The following is a 27,075-nucleotide window of genomic DNA, read 5'->3' as shown; positions in this document are numbered from 1 at the left end:
GAATGAAAGAAGAGGAAATTACACATTGAAATCAAGGATGCAATACCTGAATTTTTAAAAATACCCCGTAGAATAAATTATTGCTGAACAACTTTAAAAATAGACAAATAAAAGGGCAGAATTAAATCATCCAAGATTGTATTACCATGAAATAACCACTTTTTGTATTTGGGTTTATCTCCTCCTGGACTTTGGCCAATGCAAATATACACACACTGACACAATCTACTTTCTTTAGTTGTCTCTCTCCTCATTTGGGATTTATAGTTAGTTTATGGAATAAAATAACCCTTTATACCTTTTGTTGTGTGTGTGTGTTTGTGTGCTCAGTTGCTCAGTCATGCCCAACTCTTTGAGACCCCATAAACTGTAGCCCACCAGGCTCCTCTGTCCATGGGATTTCCCAGGCAAGAATACTGGAGTGGGTTGTCATTTCCTCCTCCAGGGGATCCTCCCAACCCAGGGATTGAATTTGCATCTCCTGCATTGGCAGGTGAATTCTTTACCACTGTGCCACTTGGTAAGACCCTTATCTTTTATTACTCACCAATATACCCTCGATTTTCTATTTGTTAAATATAAACCTATATCTATCACTTTTATCAGCTCAATAATATGCAATTCTTTAAATGTTCCAAAATTTATTAAAACAATGCCCTATTAATGATCATTTAGGATTCTACATGAGACTAAAGTAATTATTTGTATTAGGATGTTTTGGTTGCTGGTGACAGAAACTTAGTTGAACTAACTTAGGAATAAAAGGAAATGTATTAATCCATATAACTGGCAAGACTAGAGATGAAACTAGCTTTCAGCAAGCCTGGATTAAGAGGCTCAAGCAATGCTGTCAGCTTTATCCCTCCATCTCTTGGTTCTTTTTTCCTCTGTTGCTCTCATCCTCTCATACTACATATGGATTGACCTCCCGAAATCCAGGAAAGAGAACCACGTGCATCTAGGTTTAGCAATCCCAAAAGAAAGATTTTCACTAACGGATGGGAAAAGCAATGAGAGAAATTTCATTCTGTGTTAAAGTTTTCAGTTTCAATTGTGGAGAGTAAAGATGGAGTTTGTGTACTTTTCACTGGCTTTGAGCATAAACACAAGTGAGTCACAAACATGATTGGCTGCTACCTGATCAAGCCTGGCAGTGTGTGTGTAGACTTGAGACTCAGGGAAAGGTCATTAAGGTACGTTTCTCTATAAGCTCCTATCGTGGTTGCCTCATACGCAGTTAACTAAGAGTTCCAAGAATACAAATACAGTGGGAGTTTGATTTCAATCGAAGCTGCAGTGGTTGGCCCACACGTTGGTAGCTATTTTGAATATACTCTGAAGCTGGCAGTAGTGCAGGATTGTACCCTTTACAAAGGAAGCCAGTCAAATGTTATACTTATTTAATACAGACAGTTTGTTAAACTATTTACATAACATCAATTTCAAATATTCTGAAATGAGTCTTAAGTTTTTCAGAAGCTAAACTAAAAAAGAGAAAGTTAAATATTTTAAGATGATCCATGACAGTTGGTAGATTGTTAAGATTGTTTTCATCCATTTGTTCCTTCAACAAATGCTGATTAAATACTTATTTTGTCAATTCGCACTAGGCACTGATGGTACAGAACTAAAAGACCCACTAGGCTTTTTTTTTGGCTGGAGGAAGGTTACCTCCTAATTGGATACACAGACAAAAAAAAATACAAGTTCAACTCTATTGGGTAAGTTCAATGACAAGGAGCTAGGGTCATCTTGGTAGACATCTCTTTAGGAAAATTATAATTTGCAAACATGGCTTCAGAAATTAAAGGTGCCATTTTTAGAACTTCTTGCCTCCTCCACCTATAATTTAATAGTATTTTAATAAGTGAAAGAGAAATGTCCAGTTTTATGATCACATTATGATACTTGAAAATATGTTTTATGGAACTATTCACTGAGTTCCCAGATGGTTACAGTTGAATATAGTGTGAATATGTGCTTCCATAAAGGACAACTCTGTCTTGCCACAAAGTGATCCAGCAAACACTAGGTGGAGTTTTGGAAAATGACTCAGCAATCTGGAATCTGAGCAGCCTTGCTCCTTGAACTGTACTATCTTTGGAAAATTGTTCCCCATAAAATCTTGTAGCCAGATGAACAAGGACCCCCAAAGATGCAGTACTCACTTTCCAGATTTAGCACATTCCTAGAATTTTAAACTCATTCTTATGGACTGTTGCCCAGGTGAGGGGGGGCTTAGCCAAGCCAGGAATAGTTATGAGCAACATGCCCCAGGAAGTCAGTTCCCAAATTTGGAGTGCTGTATTCTGAACATTCCTGACAATTCTGGCTGAGAAATTCAGCTTACCTAAGTTTGGGTATCCCAAGGATTTTACATGCAGCAGAGAACTGCTGAATTAAGCTAAGTGTTGGAAGACATTGCATTTTTATTTATTAAGTTAGCCCCCTGCTTTAGTGAATGCACAAGTTGGCATATGTTTGGGAATATTTCTGTTTCCAAACTCACAGCAACTGCATTTTTTAAATGTTTGACCTTGATCTTGTGACCTTTCCTCTAGAATCCTGAGAGTCCTGGGAACACTCACAGCTGAGTGATGGGAGCAAAACTAGACAGATAGCAATTCTTTTTCTTTCATTTATTTATTTGCTTAAATCTGAGGCTACATTGTTTCAAACTAGACCCAACTTCCCTTTCAGTTAGTAATTTTATTTCAATGTATCCTCTTGGTATGACTTTACCTTTGATGATACCACTAAAGTCTAAAACTATTAAAGCTATGTGACCTACCTGCTAAGGCAAGCTGGCATTTTGACACTGTTCTCCAGAGAGCTGAGACTGTTCTCTAGATTAATGTTTTCAAATTCTTTGATTGCTGTTCAGAATAAGAAACAGTACATAAACTTATATAAACACACACATATATATATGATTGAAACAAAAATTTCAAGAAACCATATTTATCCTTTCTGCATATGAAGTACTATGCCTTGGGTTATGGCCCACAGCCATATTTCTTAACCTTTCCCTGTATTACCTACAAGCTAAGAATGGTTTTATGTTTTTCAGTGGTTAAAAAGCAAACAAGCAAATTATAATGAGACACATTTACAATATGTCATGTGCTCTTCTGAGCCTTCTCATTAATTGACTTGTTAAATCTTTAGTGGTTAACATATTTCAAGGGAGTGCTCATGTGCAGGATGCTTTGGTAAGTGCTTTCAATTATGCTTCCCAGGTAGCTCAAATGGTAAAGAATCTGCCTGAAATGAGGGAGACCTGGGTTCGATCCCTGGGTTGGGAACATCCCCTGGAGAAGGGCATGGCAACCCTCTCCAATATTCTTGCCTGGAGAATTCCATGGACAGAGAGCCTGGCAAGCTAGTCCATGGAGTCACAAAGAGTTGGACATGACTAAGCAACCAACATTTTCTCTTTCACTCTATGAGGCAGGGACTATTAGTAGTCACACTTAATAGATGACAAAACAGAGGCTATATCACTTGCACAGGATTACACACCTACGAAGTGGTAATTAGGATTTAATCCTATGTTTCTCTGCTTCCAAACTTTTGGTTCTTAATACTATTGATGTTTTCAGCTTCTTGACCATAGCTTGACACATAATATGGACCCAACGCATATTTGAAGAATGAGCGAATACATGTATGAATGAATGAAGAATGCAGAGATAGAATGATGGTATCCCATAGACCCTGACCAACTGTGAGAACACAGGTAAATTGGGTGATTGCTTGGTGCTTTAAAAAGCAACCAACTGAACAAAGTAAATCCCTCATTTATTAAGTGCTAAATACTTCATGTGGGCTTTCCTGGTGGCTCAGCAGTAAAGAAACGCACCTGCAGTGTAACAGATGCAGGAGACTCGGGTTCGATCCCTGGGTCAGAAAGATCGCCTGGAAAAGGAAATGGTAATCTATTGCAATATCCTTGCCTGGAAAATCCCATGGACAGAGGAGCCTGGCAGGCCACAGTCACAAGAGTCCGACATGACTTAGCGATTAAACCACCACCACCACCACCACCAACTACTTTATGTAATTGCTTTCAATATCTTTACTCAGTTAATCTTCATAAGGACACTATGAGGTAGATGCTATCCCTGTTTTGCAAAAGGAAGGATTGAGGTCCAGAGAGGTTAAGTTCATTGCCTAAGATGATACGACCAGTATAGGTAGATCTGGTGTGACTAAGACAGATGATCTTCTTAATTACTATGCTATGTACCTCCATTTATTAATTTCTAATATCACTGTAATACTACCTACCCCTATAATTTTGTAACCAAAATAGACAATGTATCAGAACCTTCATTAATAACTATAATAATTTCCAATGACATATTTCTCTACCAAAAAGTTAAAAACTCAAGGTGGAAGAAGTAGAGGAGGCAAAGAAATGCTTTCCAGTACATTTGATATGGGAATTGTTATTAAAATGTTGTGTTATATTTTTTGCAAATGTTCTATAAATCTAAAATTATTCTGGAATAATTTTTTTAAGAACACTATGAAGCACATGAAAAAATGTTTAACTTCATTAGTCATTAGAGAAATGCAAACCAAAACTCCAGTGAGATACTACTATACCACCACTAGGATGGGTACGATTTTTTTTAATGGAAGATAACAAGCATTGGTGCAGATGCAAAGAAATTAGAACACTCATGCATTTTTGCTGGAACTCAATAATTCATACACTGTAAAACAGTTTGATGGCTCTTCAATAAGCTAAATGTAGACTTACTGTATCACCCAGCAATTTAATTCCTAGGTGTATATCTATCTATCTATATGCAAAATAATTGAACACAAATGTACAAACAAAAACTTGTATGTGGATGTTCATAGCGGCAATTGTCACAATAGCCAAAGATGGGAATAACCCAAAAATCCATCAAAAATTATGTTAAAGAAAATGTAGCTTTCCATTCAGTAGAATAGTATTCAGCTGTAAAAAGTAACAAAGGACTGACGTATGCTATAAAGCAAAAGAACCCTGAAAACATGATATTAAGTGAAAGAAGTCATATACAAAAGACCATATAATGTGTGATTCTATTTATATGAAATGTCCAGTACAGGCAAATCCATAGAGATAAGAAATAAATTGGTGGTTATCAGAATTGTGAGGAGGCAGAAGGGGGAGTGCTGGTTAATGATCATAGGACTTTCTTTGGGGATGATGAAAATGTTCTGGAACAAAATAATGGTGATAGCTGCACAGTACTTTGACTGTACTAAATGCTACTGAATTGTATACTTTAAAATGGATAAGATAGGGAATTTCCTGGCAGTCCAGTAGTTAGGGCTTGGCACTTTCACTGCAGTGGCCCAGGTTCAATCCCTGGTCCCAAAAGTCATGTGTCAATAATAATAATAATAATAAGCTTAAAATACAAAACTTTATGTTCAGTGAATTTTACCTCAATTTAAAAGCTCACTGTGATATCATTTTTAAAAGGTAGTATACTGAAATAGAATGTGCTGGGAGATACGATAAAACTTACAAAGGAAAAAAAATAAATATTACATGAAATACCAGTGTTCAGTACAGCATCTTGATTTAGAGCGTGGACTTTCAAAACTGGCAGCTCTAGAATCAAAGCCCTGTCCTCTCACATAATGACTAGTTATTCTTAGGCAAGTTTTATAACCTGTCTGAGACTCAGAGTCCTCATTTGTCAACCGTGTGTTATTGCTATTGGTTATAATGAAATACTTTTTATATAAGTTGTCACCTAGCCTAAAAATAATGATGATGATTAATATATACTTTGTTGCTTTTTCTTTCTCCTTTGTATATATGTGAATTGAGTGTTACTAGTCTTCCTAATGATAATTTCACTAAAAGCAAAGTGATCTGGGTTTGGGGAGATAACAATCATAGTTTTATCACCATATGTGACTTTTTACATCCCAGGAAAAGTATCCCATGAACAGATCTTTAAAATAGCATCCAAAGGAGTCCAGCAATTCACTGGAATGATTATGTGAGGTTATATTGAAATTTAGGCTAATTGCTATTACTAAAATTTCTAGGCTGCTTCCAACTGTTACTACAAAAGAATAGTCATGGAATCTGGGAATTGATAGGAAAGACTTTATTAGGAAAAAAAGATACCTACGTTTCCTTCCCTTCCCCTTGAGGATAACTAAGCTGTCACCATGAATATCAAGACTTCTATTTCTTCATGAATTTGCATATGGCATCCTCCCAGGTAATTTATGGAGCAAATCCGGACATAGCTCAGGAAGAAACCATGTTGCTCGTTTAGTGTGAGTAACTGAAAGGCCAAAACATTTAAAGAGGTAGAGGAAATTCATCTCCCAAAGATTCAGACACAGCACTCTCTGCTCTACACTGTACACAATTCTTCCAGCCACACAACTCAGCCTGTCTAAAGTAAGAAAAAGAAACTTCTAGAACCCTGCCCTCTAACCTCTGTTCCTCATCCTCTTGGGCTCTCCTGGGAGTTGAGGAATGTGGGGAGAAAAATAGCTGCAGGGTTTGGCTTCCAGTTGGTCAACCCTGACGCTAATTGCTCTATGGGAGATTTTCAGTCTCTGTTCTTGGCAAGAAACTACAGAACAACAAAACTGCCAACTGAGTGACTATGTGAAGAGCAGGGAGCTGGGTCTTATGGGTATCTGGGGAGGGAAAGGTTTAACAGTTTCCATGCCTGTTCAAACATTCTAGTCTTACCAAAAAATATAACAAAATCTAACTGACATTTGACCTGCAGGCATACCTCAGTTTCCTGCATTTCGCAGATATTGTATTAATATTTTTATAAATTGAAGGTTTGTGGCAATCCCACCTCAAGCAAATCTACTGGTACCATTTTTCCATTAGCATTTGCTCACTCCTGGTCTCTGTGTCACATTTTGGTAATGGTTACAGTATTTCAAATTTTTTCAGTAAGATTGTATCTGTTATGGTGATCTGTGATCAGTGATCTTTGATGTTACTATTGTAATTGTTTTCCAGCACCACAAACTGTGTCTGTGTTAGGACATAGTTAACTTATCTGATAAATGCTGTGTGTGTTCCAACTGCTCCACAAACCCATCGTTCCCCGTCCCGTCTCTACCCCTCTCCTCCTGCTGTCCTGTTCCCTGAGACACAACGATATTGACATTAGGCCAATTAATAAACCTACAAAGGCCTCTAAGTTTTCAAGTGAAAGGAAGAGTCTCATGTCTCTAATTTTAAGTAAAAACTAGAAATGATGAAGCTTAGTGAGGCAGGAATGTCAAAAGTCCAGACAGGCCAAAAGTCAGGCCTCTTGCACCAGTTAGCCAAGTTGTGAACGTAGAGGAAAAAATTATTGGAGAAAATTACAAGTGCTGCTCCAGTGAACCTAGAAATGATAAGAAAGTGAAACAGCCTGACTGCTGATATGGAGAACATATTAGTGGTCTGGATAGAAGATCAAACCAGCCAGAACATTCCCTTAAGCCAAAGCCTAATCCAGAGCCAGGTCCTAACTCTCTTCTATTCTATGAAGACTGAGACAGGTAAGCAAGCCGCAGAACAAGAATTTAAAGCTATCAGAGGTTGGTTCATGAGGCTTAAGGAAAGAAACCATATCTGTAACATAAAAGTACAAAGAAAAGCAGCAAGTGCTGACGTAGAAGCTGCAGCAAGGTATACAATATATTTAGCTAAGATAATTTATGAAGGTGACTATCCTGAGATTTTCAATATACATAAAACAATGTTCTATTGAAAGAAGATGTCTTCTACGACCTTCATAGCTAGAGAGGTAGCAGGAGAGGAGAAGTTGATGCCTAGCTTCAACACTTCGAAGGATCGGCTGATTCTCTTGTGAGGGGTTATTGCAGCTGGTCATTTGCAGTTTAAGCCAATGCTTGTTTACCATTCTGAGAATCTTAGGACCCTTAAGAATTATGCTTAATCTACTCTGCTTATGCGTTGTCAACGGAACAACAAAACCTGGGTGACAGACAGCACATCTGTTTATAACATGGCTAACTGAATATTTAAAGACCACTGTTGAGAACTACTCCTCAGGAGGAAAAAAAAAAAAAAACCTCCTTGGAAAATATTACTGTTCACTGGGCTTTTCTGGGGCTCAGTGGTAAAGAAGCCTCCCGCCAATCCAGGAGACATAGTTTTGATTCCTAGTCCAGGAAGATCCCATATGCCATGAAGCAATTAAATTCATGTGCCACAACTATTGAGCCTGTGCTCTAGAGCCCAGAAACCTCAACTACTGAGCCCACGTGCTGTAACTACTGTAGCCCGCACACCCTAGAGCCTGTGCTCCTCAATAAGAGAAACCACAGCAATGAGAAGAAGTCTGTGCACCACAACTACAGAGTAGTCCCCACTCATTGCAGCTAGAGAAAAGACTGCACAGCAATGAAGACCCAGCACAGCCAAAAATTAATAAATAAATAAATTATTTTTAAAAATAAATATTATTGCTGCTCAGTGACAGTTCGTCTTGTCATCTAACCACTCTGATGGAGAGGTACAATGAGATTAATGTTTTCATGCCTGCTAACAACATTATCCATTCTGCAGCTTGTGGATCAAGGAGTCATGTTTACTTTCAAGTCTTATTATTAAGAAATGTATTTCCTAAGGCTATAGCTTCCATAGACAGTGATTCCTCTGATGAATCTAGGCAAAAGAAATTGAAAACTTTCTGGAAAGGATTCACCGTTCTAGATGCTGTTAAGAACATTCAAGATTCATAGGAAGAGGTCAAAATGCCAATATTAACGGGAGTTTAGAAGTCAGTTCCAACCATCCTGTATAACTTTGAGGGGTTCAAGACTTCAGTGAATAAAGTAACCACAGCTATGGTAGAAATAGCAAGAGAACTAGAATTAGAAGTGGAGTCTGAAGATGTGGCTAAATTGCTGCAATCTCAGGATAAAACATGAACAAATGAGAAGTTGCTTCTTGTGGACGACCAAAGAAAATGGTTTCTTGAGATCACTGTTTCCTTCATCTCCTGGAGGAGATGCTGTAAAGATTATTGAAATGACAACAAAGGATTTAAAATATGACATAAGCCTAGTTGATAAAGGAGCAGCAGGGTTTGAAATGCTGCTGGTTTGAAATAGTTGACTCCAATTTGAAAGAAGTTCTACTGTGGGTAATGCTATCAAATTGCATGCTAAAGAGAAATAATTTGTGAAAGGAAGTCAATCGGTGTGGCAAACTTCATTATTATCTTAAGAAATGGACTTCCCTGGTAGTCCAGTGGGTAAGAATTCACCTGCCAATGCAGGAAACATGGGTTAAATCCCGGTTCGGGAAGATTCCACCTGCCTCAGGGCAACTACGCCGGGGCGCCACCATTAGGGAAGCCCACCTTCTGCACAAGAGAAGCCACGGCGGTGAGAAGACCATGAACCACAACCACGCACCACAACTAGAAAGTAGTCCCTGCTCACTGCAACTAGAGAAAGCCTTAGCTGCAACGAAGAACCAGCACAGCCCCAAATAAGATAAACAAATTAAATTATATATATATATATGTAATAAATTGCCACAGCCAAGAAACAAAGATCCTGCCTGCTTGGTATGTCCCCTTCCCACAACCCTGCAAAAACAAAAATAGAAAAGATACCTGATCAAATCTGAAGACAGGGTTCCCTTAGGAATAGTAGGGTGAACTGAGGGGAAAGGAGGCAGCCCTCAGGATCATCCCTGTGTCATATGGGATCTTTCCCTTGAGATAAGAGGGCTGCAGATGGCTCCCAGTTGCGATATGCCAGCCCCAGTCTCGCGGATCTGTTGTGAAGCGCAGGCTCCAGAGTTCGAGGGCACAGTAGTTGCGCATGCATGGGCTTCTCTCCGGTTGTGGCACGCGCGGGTTTCAGAGCATATGTGGGCTCTGTAGCTGTGGTGTGAGGGCACAGTTGCCCTGCAGCATGTGGGCTCTTAGTTCCCCAACCAGGGATGGAGCCCCATGTCCCCTGCATTGGAAGGCGGATTCTTCACCATTGGACAAGCTGAGAAGTCCCAAGGGCAGGGGTTTTATCAGTGGACTGGCTGACTGACTGGCTAACAGCTCCAGCAATCTCACAACCAGCTGAAAGCCTCAGTGGTAACAGGCAACTAGAGTTTTGTGAGTAGATTATGCCAAATTCTGGGTTTAGAACAGCCCAGCAAATTCGGTAGTATTCAAAGCTGTGACTTCTGTTTCAAAATCATAGATAAAAGCCGACTGTGACCATGAAGATCTCCTCCCACTGAGAAAGAGTCCAAGCGGCACTTTTCTCCCTTGGTCATACTGAGATGACATTCTCATCTTAACTTAGCCATTGTGCACTTCTATTCTATGATGGGTGCTTACTGCATAGTCTTAAAGAATCAAACTGTCAGATGAGAAGACGATATTGTTCTTTTATTTCAAGAACGTGTGGTGTTATCTAAGATACCATTGCCCATCCAGTAGATGGATTGCCAAGGCATTTCATCTGCGAGGAAAACAAACAAACAAACAAAAGGTATAGCCTGAGTCTGGGACAAAGTGCGAAGAGTTAGCCAACCCCTCACTTTTCCAAATTTGAAATCAACTTTCAGGGGAGAATTTCTGATATTTCCTATCAGCCTCCACTCTTCAGTTCCTGCTTCGCAACAATTCTCATCTTGCATTTGAGGCCACCTGTGGTACCAGGGAGGCTTCGTTGGTGACTCAGTGGTAAAGAACCTACCTGCCAATGCAGGCGGCATGAGGGTTGGATCCCTGAGTGGCAAAGATCCCCTGGAGAAGGGAATGGCAACCCATTCCAGCATTCTTACCTGGAAAATTCCATAGACAGAGGAGCCTGGCAGGGCTACAGTCCAGGGGGTTGAAGAGAGTCAGACACGACTGAGCATGCATGCATCCCATTACATCATGGTACCACGGAGGTGAATCTTGTCTTCCCAGGGGTAGGAGCAGGGAACCCAGGTGTGGCCCATTTGGTTCACAATCACGGATGCCAGGCTCTGCACCTGTGAGCTAGGCTGGTTCCAGGCGTGAACCTCGGGCGCTGCACTTGGAATGCTGGAACAGAGGCTCCCCTCATGCTGGGCTGTGTGGTGGTGCTGCCAGCCCCTGGAACAGCAGTGACATTTTTGCCACTGAGAGAGGGAGCCAGCCCGAGGCCAGCGCTAATTCAGAGGAGGCCAGAGACAAGAGAACTAAGTGGAAACAGCAGTGGAGCCCCCAAAACATGAATCAGATTGCAACTGAATCTGGCCCTGTTTCTGGACTCTTCCACAAAGTCTATATATTCTTTTACTGAAACTGAAACTTCTGGATTTGCGGGCCAAATATCCTAGGAGGTAAGGGTGACAGAAATCCAGAAACAGTTTTCTGTTCTCTAAAAATATAGTAGTATATATAGGAAATCAGAATGCAGCTGTAATCACTGCAAGATCTATTTTCTTAGTTTTTTTAAGTGAAATCTTCCAAGTGTTAACACCTTAAATATGTTAATATCATTTTGAATACATGTGTTTTCTTAAAAATGGCAACAGTATGAAAGGATAGACAGTGAGGAGGGTGTTTCCATCCCATTTTCCTCAGTTCTCCTCCTCAAGGGCAACATTTAATTGCTTTACAGGCTTCTTTGTATACTTCTAAAGATATTCTGCACAAAGATGTTCCTTTCAGTTGACACAAATGGTGCTATTAGGTTGGCCATAAAGTTCATTTGAGTTTTTCTATAAGACATTATGGAAAAACACAAATGAATCTTTTGGCAAACTTAATATATGCTGTCAGCATCTTGCTTTTTTTGCTTACAAATATTTTTCAGAGGTTGTTCCATATCAGAAAATATTTAAATTGCTTCTTTATTTTTTATTTCAGTTGAAAGATGGTTAATGGGCAACCAACAACCATATTTGGTTTTTTTAATGGGAAAGCTGCTTCTTAAATACGACAACACGGCTAGTAATTTTTCATTCTTCATTTCGCTGCTACCTGCAAACGAGGGTGAGTAAATTAGTTTGTTTAATCAGTGAAATGAAGCAACGGTAGCAAATACCTGTTGCACATTTCTGAAGAAATTCATTTAAAATTACGCTGCTGCTGCTACGTCGCTTCAGTCGTATCCGACTCTGTGCGACCCCATAGACGGCAGCCCACCAGGCTCCCCCGTCCCTGGGATTCTCCAGGCAAGAACACTGGAGTGGGTTGCCATTTCCTTCTCCAATGCATGAAAGTGAAAAGGGAAAGTGAAGTTGCTCAGTTGTGTCCAAATTATGAAACAGTTCCAAACTATTCTCTGTTTTGGTTCTGTGATTTATTTAACCAAGATCCTATAGAGAATCATTTAGGCTATAACCTTTAGCTATTTTACATAAAGCTGCAGCAAATGTTGTTATGTATGCTCTTTTGTTTGAAAGCTGTGTAAAATGTTCTCAACAACAGCCTGTGTATATATAGGCTATTGAATCAGAAGTTTTAAATTTGAGACTCTGAATACAAGAATTCAAAAATTTGTTTTTGTTGGATTTTTTGTTTGTGTGTGTTAACCCTTCCCCTTGACAAGGAGTTTAAAATTGAAGCATAATTGATTTACAATATTAGGACATTTTCAGGTCTACAGCAAAGTGATTCAGCTTAAATTATATTATACTATATTATATTACATATATATTACATATATTTTTTATTTGATTCTTATCCATTATAAGCTATTACAAGATATTGAATATAGTTCCCTGTGCTGTACAATAAGTCCTTATTGTTTATTTTATATATTGTGTGTATCTGTTAATCCCTTACTCCCAATTTATTCCCCCATGGCATCCTTTTTGGTTATCTTAAGTTTGTTTTATACGTCTGTGAGTCTATTTCCATTTTGTAAATGATTTTGCTTAGATTTCATATATAAGTGATATCATATGATATTTCTCTTTCTCTGGTTACTTCACTTAGTATGGTAATCTGTAGGTCCAGATGGATTCCTTTTTCTCACTCACCCATCCATCCATTCATTTATTCAATAAATAGTTATTGAGCACTCACTATGTGCCAGGAAATATTTTGGGTACTGATCCTTACCTCAAGGACCTACCATGACATGTTCATTGAAGAAGAACATAATAGGTCTGATGAATGTCCAGTCATCTGTGGTTATTTAGACACATTAGTATTTAAGGGACTTTAGTTATAACAGCTTCACAGTTATTTCAGTACAAACCAATTCATTTTCGGGCCTGTATTAGAAATCATGTCTATGCTAGGTCATTCAATATTTCTAGGTGATAAAAGTAAGGGACCAATAGTCCCTTTTGATGGAGAGCCTTCCAAAGAATACTGCAAGAAGCAGTTCCAACCCATTCATTATGCATCAGTAGCCCTAGCTACAGGGGTTTCCCTATAGGCCCAGCTCTCTGGCCTTGGCTGACTGGACCAGGAGTGGGCATGGGACCTTAAGGCAGCCACTTTGTAGGCTGATTGGTTACCGATAGGCTGGCCTGGCTCCAGAGCTTTGTCCAATAGGAATATTGGTCACACAACATTGCACCAATCAGACCCTCTCAAATTGAGATTCTGAGAAAATAAAATAAGTGTTAGCTAAGGAAGCAAAACCCAAAGGAGAGGAGAAGCTGAGTCATATAGTCAAGTCATGAAATCCTGTAGCCAAGGTTTTCATACCCAGTGACTAGCCAGAGTTAACCAGGGCAGGTCTGGTCTAGGGCAGTTTTCCTCAAACTTGGGCAGAGAGTCCCTGCTTCTGGATTTTTAAATTATATCAGTCCATAATTCCATTTATTGTTTAAATTGAGACTTCTGTTTAATTGGTGATTGATGTCCCAATTATCCCAGATGGTAAAGGTGATGGAAATCTAGAAACAATCTCTCCTTGTCTGGAGGGCCTGTTAAAATAGAGATGCTAGTTCCACAGTCAGGATTCCTGATACACTGGGTCTGGGGCACCAAGAATTTGCATTGCTAACAAATTCCTAGTTGATGCTGATACTGTTGATCCAAGGACCAAACTTTGAGAACCACTACTCTACAGAAATATTCCATGCATTCAAATCTCTTTGAAGTAAGATGGGTCCTCTTCTTACTGTTAGACTAGATAGAACATTTCATTTTCTGGGTCCCTGTGAGATCATTCTACCACAGAACTGAAATTGCTGATTGCCTGTATTTTCAGGTCCTTTTGACATCTCCACATTATTTGAGCTAATCTGAGTGAGTCCTTACCACAATATGAGCCTCCAAAATAGAACACAGTAATAGGTATCATTTATTGAGTCCTTACTCTGTACAAAGAGAAAGCATTCAATAAATGATAACTAGATGTTCCACTAGGGAATTGCAATGACTCATAAATATTTTGTCCCTAAGTTCATTACTACAATGTTGTTTATTTCATATTTTTCTTTTTAAAAATGTTTAATTTCCTCTTGATTCTTACAGTCAATTATATAAGAACCAGTTTTGGCTCAGTCTGCAATTTTTTCTACAGTTGCAATGTTCCATCATATCCTCAAAAATATTAAAACTCAGAGAAAACTAAAATCAGCACTAACAATTGAGACTGTGCTCTTCCTTTGACCTAGATACACTGTTTCTGACAAATTAGTGTGTGTTATTAAAATGTCTTACCTCTGAGGACATCTGCAATCACATTTATTACAAACAGAACTAGGAAGATCTATTAGAAGTTTATATCAGGCTCCATCCTAATAGTATCAAGCCTCTGGTTATGTCTTTTGTCAAACTTTAAAATGGACTATTTATTTTATGATTATTCCTCATGCTTTTGCACCACTAAACTCCAAGCTTCATAAATTCTGCAAGTGGGTCCACCAGTTTTCTCTTGGTGCCTAACACATGACAGGTGTTCAATAAATATTGATGGATGTTATGGACTCAATGTTTGTGTTCCCCACCCCTAATTCTAACTCCTAATGTGATGGAATTCAGAGGTGAAAGTCATTAGGTCATGTGATGAAGCTTTGGTAAGTGGAATTGAAGTAAAGTGAAAGTTGCTCAGTCCTGTCTGACTCTTTGTGTCTCCATGGACTGTAGCCTGCCAAGCTCCTCTGTCCATGGAATTCTCCAGGCAAGAATACTGGATTGGGAAGCTGTTCTCTTCTCCAGGGGATCTTCCCAACCCAAGGATCAAATCCAGGTCTACTGCACTGTGGGCAGAAACTTTACTGAGCCACCGATTAGTGCCCTTATAAAAAGAGGTTAGAGTATTCCTTTGTCCATTTTCCTCCATGTGAAGATACTAGGAGAAGAGGGCTGTACACTTACCATTAATGTGCTAAGGCAAGCATCATTTGTATAATTTAAACTAAAATAATAACATGGAAATAATTAAAGCGGAATAATATATTGAAAATAAAGTGGCTCATTTAGAAAGCCAGTGAAAATAAAAGGAGAAGCAACAAGCTAGGAATTACTTTATCCTTCATTCCATTGATAAGAACTCTGCCTGTGGCCAAGGGCAAGTAGATGGTTTAATCGGTGAAGTAAGGCAACCACTTTTGAATTCATTTAAAATGATTTCTCTCCATAATCTGTAAAAGAAAAATAAGAAAGCACATAATAAAAATGACAGCCTGATACACCAAAATGACCCCTTTTATCTCAAGACCTTGAGGCATTTTGCAAATGACAATTATCTCTTACATCATCCCCTCTGAGGTAAGAATTATTTTCCCCATTATAATTGAGCCTCCATAAAATTATTTCTTCCCAAAGTCCTAAGTCATGGCTGTTCTTTGAATCTCTCACCTCCTGAGAAATGTCTAAGTTAGCACATAAATCACATTGTTAAAGAAAACTTTAAATCAGGGCAAAAAGTTATATTTGAGCTATCAAGAGACTAAGCTACTTAGGGATTTCAGATTTCAGTAAAACTTCCGCAGTGGGCTTCCCTGGTGGCTCAGGGCCTCCCTAGTGGCTCAGCTGGGAAAGAACCTGCCTGCCGGTGCAGGAGACACAAGAGACCTAGGTTCAATCCCTGGGTTGAGAAGATCCCCTGGAGAAGGAAATGGCAACCCACTCCCGTATTCTTGTCTGGAAAATTCTACGGACAGAGGAGTCTGGCAGGCTATAATCCAAAGGGACACAAAGAGTAGGACATGATGGAGTGCGTACACACACACACACACACACACACACACACACACACACACAGAGCGATGAGTGGAAATGGGAATAGACTGGGAGAATTTTAACGCAAAAATCTGCTCAGTTCTACTTCATATTTTAATGACATTTTCAATATTTGGAAGGCCTTAGAGATGACTTGACTTCAAAACACATTCTAAAGTTGTAGGTGATCTGGAGCCAAAATAAAGAATATCTGACCAAGAATACATTCTCAGAGGAATGATAATAAAATCCTAGACTGGGAGAATGTTCCATTTTATTGCCCAGATCCATAGAAATTCACCATGGTAGATCAGACTTTTAATATCTGGTCACAACAGGACATCATTCTTAATGATCCCCAGCTGCAGAGAGTATGTACTTGGAATTTTCATCCCTACCTTTGTGCTATTAGGGAGCCTACATTTTAGATTTACAGTATTTTTAAACTTCTATTTGCAAGGAATTATAAGCATCAAGAAAAAAAATTACCAAGATAGTATAAAAACACTCCATAATGCCCTTCACCTAGATTCACCAATTGTTAATGTCTTGCCCTATTTACTTTGTCATTTGTCATATATAGAATATTTTTCCCAAACCATCTGCAGTTATGTTGCATTCATTATACCACCTTATCTTAAGTTCTTTACTGTGTCTTCCTAAGAATAAGAACATTCTCTTACATAACTATTCACATTCCAATTTTGTTGACTGATCCAATAAGGATCTTTATTGTATTTTTCTTCTACAGTACAGGATTCAGACCAAGATTGCTTATTACATTTTGTTACTATGTCTCCTTTAATTCTGATCAATTCTTCAGGTTTTTTTTTTTTTTCCCATAACAGTGACATTTTTGAAGAACATAGGTCCCTTTTTAAATATATTACATAGAAAAAAATTTTGGAGAAATGTAGGTTTAATGATGGTGGTTTTAATTTTTCAGCTAACAAAGTTTTTAAAAATTGAAGTATAGTTGATTTACAATTCTGTGTTAGTTTCACATGTACAATGCTGTGATTCAGTATATATGTACATATATATCCTGGAGGAGGAAATGGCAACCCACTCTATTATTACTGCCTGGAGACTTCCATGGACAGAGGAGGCTGGCAGGCTACAATCCATGGGGTTGCAAAGAGTTGGACATGACTAAAGCAACTTAGAATTCATATATATATATATATATATATGTACCATACTGTGATTGTTATATATATAAATATATGTGATTAAGTTTTACTATATATATATATATATATATATATATCACTCCAATATTCTTGCCTGGAAAATCCCACAGACAGAGGAGTCTGGTGGGTTATAGACCATCGGGTTGCAAAGAGTCGGACACGACTAAGCATATATGCATGCACGCACACACACACACACACACACACACACACACACACAGAAGGCTGGAGGCATGCAGTGACATTTCATCACATCTGCCTTCTCCATGTTGCATCTTGTTTGGATGACTACCCCAGCCTCCTGCCTGTCCAGTCCTGCTCTCCTCCAACCCCTCCTCCTGAAACATCAGCCTGCTCACTTTCTATTCTGTAGGGGCCCCCACTGCCTGCTGATAAAGCCCAGTTCCCTTAGCTGGTATTTGACCTCTGCTATATCCCAGTGCCATGGCGTTCCTGTGTTTCCTGCTTTGCTCTGGTTTTACATACGCTGATCTTTTCTTTCCTGTCTTCTGGGTAGCTCGCATACATCCTATGGGAACCCTGACCAACTTTCTCCACCTCCGTGATTCCTTCACATCTCCCAAGCATGCTGGCGGTACCCCTCGCTGGGATCCAGTGGCATTGGGACATCCGATAAACCTTGTCACTCTGTGACTTTGAGATTATTCCCCTTGTTAGCGCTTAATACATTTTTATTGACATCAGAGTAGAATTTTTGCCCAGGGAGAGACTTTAAAGATACCTAAGGCAATGGCACCCCACTCCAGTACTCTTGCCTGGAAAATCCCATGGATGGAGGAGCCTGGTAGGCTACAGTCCATGGGGTCGCTAAGAGTCGGACACGACTGAGCGACTTCACTTTCACTTTTCCCTTTCATGCACTGGAGAAGGAAATGGCAACCCACTCCAGTATTCTTGCCTGGAAAATCCCAGGAACGGCAGAGCCTGGTGGGCTGCCGTCTCTGGGGTCGCACAGAGTCGGACACGACTGAAGCAACTTAGCAGCATATATATATACTTTTTCAAATTCTTTTCCCTTATAGGTTATCACAAAATATTAAATATAGTTCCCTGTGCTATATAGTAGGTCTTGTTTGGTTATCTATTGTGTATATATACACAGATAATAGATATATATGTATGTAAAGTAATGTGTGTGTATTAATCCTAACCATTAATTTATTCCTGCTGAACAACTTTTGATGGTAACTGCAAGGAGAGACAATAATTGCACAGCTTCTAATTCAGTCCTATCGGTGAAATTCATAAAAATGCATTCACATGTGATGTGCTAAAGGAGTTCCTGGCACATGGTTACTAGAAAATAAATGTCCTCAGGGGTAGCTTTCTTCCCCTCTCCAAACAGGTATGTTCCATGTGATGAGGGTCATATATGAGTCTTGTTGGTAATTTCGTCCTAATTACCTAAGTTCATGGGTTGATGTTGAGTAGACTCAATGAAAAGTTTGCTGAATGAATGACTCCTGCAGCAATAAGGTATTAACTAGTACCATCTTTTTCTTTAAAATTTCAGTCACCTAACAAGTGACAAGGCACGAAGTAATTGAGCATTTATTGAAAGCCTTCACCTTCTCCGGAAAATGGGTTTCCCAGCAGGTGTCAAGCATATTCCTACAAAAGAATATTTTGTTTACTCCCCAAATGCTTAAAATCCACTGAAAAGATTGTGTTCTGTTATCTCTAACGGCCATTGTACATAATTTTCTTCTCTTCTTTGTTCATTCCTTCTCTCCACATGATAGGATACCTACCAAAAACTCATTAACTCAAATTCTGATAAACTGAAACCTATGGAGCTTTTGAAATATTCTCTGCCATCTGAGCATGCTAAACAAATTTTAAAAATAAATAAACCGTGTAAAGGTGCTCGTTTAGTTTACTTAAGAAAATCAATAGTGCTTTGCTGAGGCACTGTTTACGTACAAGTGAGGGTTAATTGCAAAGAGCTCTATACTATTCTTTAGTTAGCAAATTGAGAGGACAGATTTAGGGGACTGTGCTTCTGTTCACTTGTTCTTATCCCAACACAACCATGCTTCAACCACAGACCAGATGATTCATGCTCAGAGAAGGAACTAGCCCAGGGTCACACAGGTAGTAAGTGGCTCAGATGGGATTTGGATCCAGGTCTTCAAGTCTCACCTTTGCTAGACCTCTCTGTGCCCAAACAGTTCGAATCCTGTGGGTCTGTACTACTCTGAGTCTGTAGTAGGCAAATTAAGCCGATCAGGTAACTTTACCAAGAAAAAAATTTGGACAAAGAATTTAAGTTTACGCTATTTGAAGGAAATCAACAATGTAGTCCTTGTGGGAAAAGTAGAACTTTGGCCTTTTCCCGCACTTATTTTAGAGTTGTTTTTATTTTGAAATACAAGGTGGGGTATGGAGAATAGCCATTGTAATGTCTTCAGTCTTTAGAGCCTCTTAAAGTACAAACTGCAGCCCTAAAGTCCTTTAAAAAGAATAAAATGGCATTTCATTTAAATATATTCTTTTCATCATTTTAGAGAAAGCTTCTTTCACATTAAGATAATGAGCTTTTCCAGCAAAATATGATGGTGAAACACTTTGAATTACCCAACTCAGAGCAAATTTTAAGCAATTAGAACAGCTCCTGAGATAAAAGGAATCACCTGATAGAAAACACGTTATTTGTGTCTAGAGAGAATTACAACGAAGATTTCAAAGTAGCATTATTTTCTGATTTTTCATTGTTTATCTCTGGTCAGCTAAGGACTGCATTCTTTCTTCATAGATTAAGTGCCCTTCTGAATATTTAATGGCTCACTCAGAGTTGGTTTTTTAATTTCTTTAAAGATGTTTTTTTACTGGGAGCTACAGGGGATAAGTTGTGGGAAGAGTCTGTTAGGCATATGAAAGGAATTATATTCACTTTAAAGAAAGAATAATGAAACGATCCATCTACTCATATTTTAAATGTTCCTTTTATATCCATGACTTAGACCGTTCATAAGTATGATTGGTTTCATTTAAGTTAAATGCATTTTCTCCTAATTATGCTTCTCAAAAATTATGGGAAAAAAAAAAAACAAGGCGTAAACCTTCTTTTGCATTTGACTTACCTAAACTGATAAATGACTATTGCAGAATAAACACGTGCTAGTATATAATAACTGGGGTGAGACTGTCCTAACTGGTTGGCTGGTGGACAGGCCAAGTGGTCACAGTCATGGAACCTAGATTTACTTAGCAGTTGTTATTTGTAGGTGCCAAGGAAAGCCCTTCACTCTCAGCTAATCCTCCCCTGAAACCTCAGAGGCAGTGACTACTATCAGTTTTGTAGATGAAGACAATGAGGCTAGGCAACACTATGCGTGAACAAAAGTCCCAGGGTTAATGATCTCATTCAGTCTGACTCCAGAGACTACACTTTGTTTTGGGTAGATCTCACTGCCACTTGTCACTGGGGAAATTAGAAGACTGCTGAGTAGATTCAACAAGCTAGAGGAAGAACTGTTGCAGGAATCCAGGTAGAAGATGATGGGAGCTGGGACAAAAAAATTTTTTTTTTTAATTAATCTTTTCTTTCTTTGAACCTGTTCCTCCTATCCTTCACCTGCCACATCTGGCAACCACCAATCAGCTCTTCTCTATATCTATCATCTTGTTTTTTTGTTTCTAGATTCCTCATGTAAGTAAGATCATATGGTATTTACTTAGCATAATATCCTCAAAGTCCATTTACATTGTTGCAAATGGCCAGATTTAATTCTCTTTTATGGCTGAATAATGTTCCACTGTATGTGTGTGCGTGTGTGTGTAAAAACATGGGCGCTCATTTTTTTTTTTTTTCCGAATTAGTGTTTCTGTTTTCTTCAGATAACTATCCGGAAGTAGAATTTCTGGATCACATTATGGTTGCATTTTTAATTTTTTCAGGAACGCCCATACTGTTTTCCATGTGTGTGAAAGTCATTCAGTCGTGTCTGACTCTGCAACCCCATGGACGGTAGCCTGCTAGGCTCCTCTGTCCATTAAATGCTCCAGGCCAGAATACTGGAGTGGATAGCCATTCCCTTCTCCAGGGGATTTTCCCAACCCAGGGATCGAACTCAGGTCTCCCACATTGCAGCCTAATTCTTTACCATCTGAGCTACCAGGGAAGCCCAAGAATACTCTACTGGGTAGCCTATCCCTTCTCCAGCGGATCTTCCTGACCCGGGAATCGAACTGAGGTCTCCTGCATTACAGGTGGATTCTTTAGCAGCTAGGCTACCCGGGTAGCCCACTGTTTTCCATAGTGGCTATACTAATTTACATTCTCTCCAATACTTCTCCACATCCTTGCCTATACTTGCTATTTCCTATCTTTTGATAAAAGGCCTACTTACAGGTGTTAGGGGACATCTCATTGTGGTTTTGATTTGCATTTCCTTTATGATTAGTGACATGGAATATCTTTGAGTATACATACCTGTTGGCCATCTGTAAGTCTTCTTTGAAAAAATATCTATTCAGCATATCTGAAATTAAAAGATGCTTACTCCTTGGAAGGAAAGTTATGACCAACCTACACAGCATATTAAAAAGCAGAGACATTACTTTGCCAACAAAGGTCTGTCTAGTCAAGGCTATGGTTTTTCCAGTAGTCATGTATGGATGTGAGAGTTGGACTATAAAGAAAGCTGAGCACCGAAGAACTGATGCTTTTGAACTGTGGTGTTGGAGAAGACTCTTGAGAGTCCCTTGGACTGCAAGGAGATCCAACCAGTCCATCCTAAAGGAGATCAGTCCTGATTGTTCATTGGAAGGACTGATGTTGAAGCTGAAACTCCAATACTTTGGCTACCTGATGGGAAGAGCTGACTCATTTGAAAAGACCCTGATGCTGGGAAAGATTGAGGGCAGGAGGAGAAGGGGACGACAGAGGATGAGATAGTTGGATGGCATCACTGACTCATTGGACATGAGTTTGGGTAATCTCCAGGAGTTGGTGATAGACAGGGAGGCCTGGCGTGCTGCAGTTCACGGAGTCGCAAAGAGTTGGACACGACCGAGCGACTGAACTGAAGTGAACTGAACTGAACCTATTTTTTAATTGAATTTTTTCGGTTTTTGGCTATTGACTTACATCTGGCTATTCCTGAGTTAAATCCTTTTATAATAAACCAGTAACATAGTAAATAAATGTTTCTCTGAGTTCTGCAAGCTTCTCTAGCAAATTAAGGAAGGAGGCTGTGGGAACCGTCAGTCTATAGCTGGTTGGTCAGATGCACAGGTGACAACCTGGACTTGCATTTGGCATCATGAATTAGAGAGAATCATCAGAACCTCCAGTCTCTAGCCAGCTGGTCACAAGCACAGGAGATAACTGAAGTGGGACATCAGGGAGCAGATGGGGGCACTCCTGCGGGACTGAACCCTGACGCTATCTCTGGGTGTGCAGTGTCAGAATTGAGTTAAATCACAGGACAGCACCTGGTGTCCTGAGAATTGCTTGCTGATACGGGAAGGAGCCCCACCCCTATACACACACTCATACACTGGAATTGAGTCCAGGAACCCCAAAATACATGGCTAAGACAGGTGGTGGAGAAGGAGCTCTGGAGAAGATCTATGAAACCCTCATTTATCTGACTCCTTGTTTTTGTTGTTCAGTCAGTCATGTTCGACTTTTTGTGACCCCATGGACTACAGCATGCCAGGCCTCCCTTTCCTTCAACATTTCCCGGAGTATGCACAAACGCATGTCCACTGAATCAATGACGCCATCCAACCGTCTCATCCTCTGTCATCCCCTTCTCCTCCTGCTTTCAATCTTTCCCAGCATCAGGGTCTTTTCAAATGAGTCATCTCTTCCCATCAGGTGGCCAAAGTATTGGAGCTTCAGCTTCAGCATCAGTCCATCTGATGAATATTTAGGGTTGATTTCCTTTAGGATTGATTGGTTTGATCTCCTTACAGTCCAAGGGACTCTCAAGAGTCTTCTCCAACACCAAAGCTTGAAAGCATTAATTCTTCACTCTCAGCCTTCTTTATGGTCCAACTCTCACATCTGTACCTGACTACTGGAAACACCATAGCTTTGACTAAATCTTCTCCAGGGAATCTTCCCAACGCAGGGATTGAACCCACATCTCCTGCACTGCAGGCAGATTCTTTACCATTTGAGCCACCAGGGAAGCCCCTACTTCTTGTTAGAGGAAAGCCAGTTAGAATGAGTGGAGGGCAGAATGGTGACATATTTTAAAGGAAACAGTTTCACTATTTCCAAGAAACAGAACCAGGTTATAAAATTATTCCTTCATCTTCCCTCAAGCACTTGCTTAATAAAGAATTAGAAATGATTTGCCATTCAGAAATCAGCTGGACGGACAATGGTACTTCTCAAGTGTTTGAAGGTGATTAAAAGCAGTTTGCTTTTGTAAGGTGTTTAAACATTCCCTCTGGAAATCTTGTTAAATCCTTCATTTGCTTCCCTTTTCTTTAAAAAAGGGGAAAACATAAACTCTGTTGAGAGTTGAGCCTTTCTGTGTCCCAATTAATGAAGCTTTACTCAATTAAGAAATATTGACTGGCTGCATTAACCTGCATCTTCCTCTGGGGTCAACAGAGGCACCTTTCACCAGGCACTTAAACTTTAGCTGATGTCAGTGACTATTTTAACGACCACTCCAGTTAGCATTTTGCATTCTGCCAAATAGACTAATGGGGTGAGGGTGGGGATAAGGGACAAAGTCTCATAGCCTCCTTTGCCTGGAAACAGACCCCAGATCATGGAACTATGCTGTGGTGGAGGTATTTCTCTGATGTGTTGAATACTTTCACATGCCAGACTCCCACACACACTGTCTCCTTTAGTCCCCAAAACCAGCAGACATGGATTATATTTCAGCTTTCCCTTTTGCAGATAATAGGACCCAAATCTTAAACCTGTATATCCAGCTATCTGTTGGCCACCTTCACCTGTACCTTCCCTGAGTAAAAGCCCAAACAACTCTTTCTATTTTTTTTAGAAACCTCCTTTTTTTTTTTTTCATCCATCAACAATTAGAAATCTTGACTCATTTTTGATTCTTCCTTCTCTCTTTGTTTTTAAACCTTGCATAATCTAACAATTGCCAGCTCTTAATGGTTTCATTCCTACATATTTCTGTACAGTTGACCCTTGAGCAACACAGGTTTGAACTGCATATTTCAACTTATATGGGTATATTTCTCAATAGTAAATAATATAGCAGTACATGGTCCTCTGTTGGTTGAATCTGTGGCTGCAGAAGAACCACAGACATGGAGGCCCAACTGTAAATTATATGTGGATTAACACCAGTGCTGTTTAAGACTAATGGCTGCTTCCTACAAGAACAACAGTTTTTCTCTCCCTGCATCTATGGTCACCCATCCAAAGACTCCTTCCTCTTCTGCAACTGAATCTCCTTCTCATTCCCTCTTACAAGGATACTGTAAGAGCTCACCCAGATAACCTCCCTCTCTCAAGGTCCTAATCACATCTGCAAAGTACTTTTTGCTATGTCAGCTGACTTCACAGGTTCAAGGGATGAGGACATGGACATCTTAAAGGGCTAAGGCCCCCACATCCTCCTTGCCTTGCTCACCTTGTCCTCACTTCTCACCTCCTCACTGGTCTCCCTATCTTTAGTGTAACCCATCCTCCCTTTCTGCCACCTGTGAGCAGTGATTCCCCAACACAGATCTGTTAACTGAACCCCGGGGGACAATTAACAGGACAGATGCCTGGGTTCTACCTCTAGAGATTCTGAGTCAGAAAGTCCAGTGGATCTGTATTTTTGAAATCCACCAGCATACTGGTTTAAATAAGTAAATGAGCAAACAAAACTTTATACTTGGGTGACAGTTCCAAAATTTCAACATAGGGATAAGTCAGAAGTTCGTTTTGAGGAACAATCTCATAGGGAACTAACCTGAGACTGTGTTTGCATAGCAAACATGTTTACATTGATTGCATGTTACAGATCAATGCAAATAGCAAGGTTTTCTAAAGATGCTTTTCTGCAGATATTACATTACTTAAAAAAATTGTTTTAGTTAGATGTAACTTTCTGGAGGTGATGGAGTGAAGGAGTGATTTTTAATCCTTCCTTCCTCCTGCCACACCTTATCACCTACTGTTTCTTGAGGTCACTGATACCCAGGGAGTTTGGGAATCTCTGATTCTGATCTCAAACTTCTCAAGGACAAGTATTTAGTCTCCACCTCCTAGAATTCCGGTACTCAGTCAGCATTCAATTACTATGCTAAGTGCACAATTCTTCGAATTAATAGAATTTGCTAGTACAAAATCCAAGTACAAAAGTGTTTCTTAAGTTTTTACTAAAAGACAACCTACTTTATGAGAAACTGAGGTGGAGGATTAAAGGAGAACCATGAACACCCAGGCTGTTCAGAGGTCTAGGTGAGCATTTTCTGTTGAACAGTGTTACCAAGGCTGGTTGGTGGTGATGCACTTCCAGAGTGGATCCAAACACTCCTGGGAAGTGAAAAGCCAAGCAGATATGTGTTATTTGTATCTGTCCAGATAAGGAGTATACAGATTATACCTAGCACGTAGCACTTTTGATGGGCCCTCAGGCACTGTTCTGATCACTGTATATATATCAGCATGCTTCACCTCATGTAATTTGTATCATCTTATTTAATTTTCAGAAGACCTTAATAACTCACACACACACACACATACACACACAAACATTTAAGAATGGTGAATCAGTGTGGTTAAATACCTTGGCCGTGGTCACACAGCTAGGGAGTTGGTCATTAAATGCAAGCACCCTGGTTGCAGAGGTTTTACCCACCACCCTGCACCACCCAGAGATGTCAGCTGTGTCATGGGGCATAGTACAAGAGAGACAGAAGAACAGGCCCTAAGTGCACGGTCTGGTTAGGTACCAAGAACACAAACACAAACACATTCTGATGCTATGACAAATAATTCAATACAAACAGACCTGTGCCCTGAAATCTTAAGGAGGGCAAGTGATCTGTCCAAGATCAAGCCAGTAAATAGCACAGTTGAGAATAGAGTCTATGTGTATCTGAGACCAAATCCAGGTACTTTCACATGAAATGAGGCTATCTGAAGCAGGAGCCAAGGGAAGGTACAGCAAGGGTATTTTATTTAATCTCGGGCTAAAAAAGGCCTGGCTTTATTACTATTAAAACTTTTTTATTGTACAATTCAGTGATTTTCATTCAATTGACTGAGTTGTATAACTGTCATAGAAATACAATTTTTATAACATTCTCATCACCCCTATAAGCTCCCTCATTCCCATGTATAGTTAATTTCTGTTTCTATCTCCAGTCACAAGTAACTTTTTGTGTACTTCCTATAGATTTGTTTTTTTCTGGACATTTCATACAAGGGGAATCACACAATATGTGATCTTTTTTATTGACTCCTTTATTTAGCATAATGCTTTTTAGGTTAATCAATGTTGTAGCATATATCAGTACTTTTTGCAGCTAAATAATATTTCGATCTATGGATATCACATTTTGTTTATCCATTTTATCCATTTGCCAGTTGACAAATCTTTGGATGTTTCCCAGTTTGGGGCTTTTAAGAATAATGTCACTATGAACAATCATGCACAAGGTTTTGTGCAGATGTTTTCATTTCTCTTGGGCACATGCCTAGAAATAGAATTACCCAGTTGTTGTGGTAATTTTGTTTACTTTTGAGTATGTTTAATTTTTAAGAAACTAAGGCCTGACATTTAAGCAAAGAT

The 27,075-nt window shown here is 39.4% G+C and overlaps 1 long non-coding RNA gene across 1 annotated transcript in view; it reads left to right on the top strand.

The window, feature by feature from the left end:
• Nucleotides 1–27,075, top strand: part of LOC145520946 (uncharacterized) — a 131,259-nt gene that overhangs the window by 2,903 nt on the left and 101,281 nt on the right. Inside the window, exons 3-4 of the long non-coding RNA XR_014064941.1 lie at nucleotides 3,603–3,739; nucleotides 11,868–11,993. This is a non-coding gene — a long non-coding RNA (uncharacterized LOC145520946). The remainder of the gene's footprint in view (nucleotides 1–3,602; nucleotides 3,740–11,867; nucleotides 11,994–27,075) is intronic.

This window comes from Giraffa tippelskirchi, chromosome 9, assembly GCF_054371585.1.
Source record: "Giraffa tippelskirchi isolate mGirTip1 chromosome 9, T2T-mGirTip1v1.2.pri, whole genome shotgun sequence".
In the NCBI taxonomy this organism is placed as follows: domain Eukaryota; kingdom Metazoa; phylum Chordata; class Mammalia; order Artiodactyla; family Giraffidae; genus Giraffa; species Giraffa tippelskirchi.
The sequence above is the reverse complement of the archived record's forward strand: the minus strand, read 5'-3'. Positions and strand labels throughout refer to the sequence as shown.